The sequence below is a fragment of the Canis lupus genome, chromosome 17 (assembly GCF_048164855.1).
Source record: "Canis lupus baileyi chromosome 17, mCanLup2.hap1, whole genome shotgun sequence".
NCBI classification, from domain to species: domain Eukaryota; kingdom Metazoa; phylum Chordata; class Mammalia; order Carnivora; family Canidae; genus Canis; species Canis lupus.
The window spans coordinates 27,452,580-27,454,548 of record NC_132854.1 but is presented as its reverse complement, the minus strand read 5'-3'; the positions used below and the strand labels follow the sequence as shown (position 1 = coordinate 27,454,548).

Genomic DNA, 1,969 nt, shown 5'->3' with positions numbered 1-1,969 from the left:
CTACCAATGCAGCCTCCACCCGTTTGCCCATCTCATGCTAATCCACCCTTGGCCTGCAGCAAGTTACTATTTAAGTTGTCCTACCTGTTTATGGTTCCAGTAGCATCTGCTCTAGGTAAGTGTATCTCTAATGTGATTCTCTTTAATTGCAATCTCTGAATTTTGGGGTGGTCAAGTGCCATGGGAATCAGAAATCTCTCATGAGCCTAAGAAAATCACTGAACTTCAATTTATTCAACTTCTTTTCTTGGTGTAAGTACAAGAGTGCTAATATCCAAGTTCTTTTCATGTTGTAGCTGAAACCCGAAGTCACAGATGGAGTTTTATTCAAAAATAAATCAGTGTTCAATTTTTCAACTTAAAAAAATCTTAATATGGAACTATTCACAAATCTGTATGTCATCTTTGTTCAGGGGTCATGCTTCTCTTCCCTGTGTGGTTCCAATTTTAGTATAGGACTGCTATAGTGAGTGCTTGTTTTTTATTTTATACAATGCTGTCTGGGTGAGCTGAGTTTAATAGTCCACTTATAGTTGGCTTTATTTGATAAAGAGATGAGGGGTCAGAAAAGAGTTTTATTATATTGCCAAAAGTAGAGAAAAGAAGAAGGAAGGCTCATCAGTTGAACGATTGGCAGAGACAGACTGAGCAGCTGATGGACTTATTTCTCTAAGGAGAAACACTGAGGATGAAATTGGAGATGCTCAGATTCAAAGCCAATGATGTGTAAAAAAGAGAAAATGAGAGGGTCATTTTTCCAGTTCTTTTAGTCCTGCAGAGTTATTCTAGCATCTGAGAGAGATTTGGGACCATCAATGATTGCACCTTCTGCATTGATTCCATTTTCACCATAAGCATCAGAAATAATGATGGAAGCAAAGCACATTTTGGTAACATCTTTATCGGAATTAATCAATAATACAGTGAGTAAAGGGGAGGAGAAAATGGCTATGGCAAAGTGATGATTATTGCCCGATTTGGGGGTTTTTAGTACACTTGTAACATTGACTGGAGATTAACATAAATCGATGACTCAGCATGGGGCTGATTTCCTATAACAGTAAATGAGATGAGAGACAATAAAATTTGTGCTGTAACTATTACTCTGACTTTAAAATACTTACAGGCTGGCATGACTTGGAAAAATTTAAATTTTCAAGTTAACTTCTAAATAGAATCCAGTTCTACTTTGATATGTAAATGTTAAATCACAAGTCAAAAGGAAATGAAGGACATTAAATTATTCTTAAATTAAGCATCTGCATATGATACTGTTCTTAATTTCTTTGTCTGAATTTTCCAATATATACTCAAAAGTTCAAACTAAATGAAACTTTTAATTATAGAAAATAGCTACATGTATTTAAAAAAATAATCAGAATATAACTTTTAATGACATGTTGATTTTATATTTGAGTTAAATGACATTTGTATTCCACAATTTCTCATCTTAAGAAAGGAAGCAAATTAAGAATGAATGTGGATACATAATTGTGATTGCCATTTTAGTAGGACAATTAGGGAAATGCCAGGAACTTTTTATCCTGTGTAGTATTAATGCAATATGCTAATTAAATAATACCCTGAGAACTCTAATAATAGACAACTTTGTCCTTTAGAAGCCACAGATGGGTGGCTGAATATTGGTATAAATCAGAATGACAAAGTTAAGTAAAAGATATGAAGACACATTATTTTCATAAAATGAGGTGTCTAAGCACATTTTAAATATTATTTTTCATATATTTTGTCCTTCTTTTCATTCTAGATCATATATTTGCCCTTTGTTTTCATGAAATGTTTTATGAAATATACAAGAATGTTTCAAATGCTTTGCTACTAGATGATTAAGGGTAAAATCCATTGAATTTTGTTTCTTAGAGAAAATACTCATTTTTTCATTGCTTGACTCTGAATTTTTATTGCAGAATTAAATACCAAATTTATTAAATTTTCTGTTGCCAATTTG

At 32.7% G+C, this 1,969-nt stretch overlaps 1 non-coding gene across 1 annotated transcript; it reads right to left on the bottom strand.

Moving 5' to 3' along the window:
- Positions 1-368: 368 nt before the first annotated feature.
- On the bottom strand, positions 369-473 carry LOC140608501 (U6 spliceosomal RNA). Its single transcript, XR_012010522.1, has one exon. It is a non-coding gene; the product is annotated as a U6 spliceosomal RNA (small nuclear RNA).
- Positions 474-1,969: the final 1,496 nt, after the last annotated feature.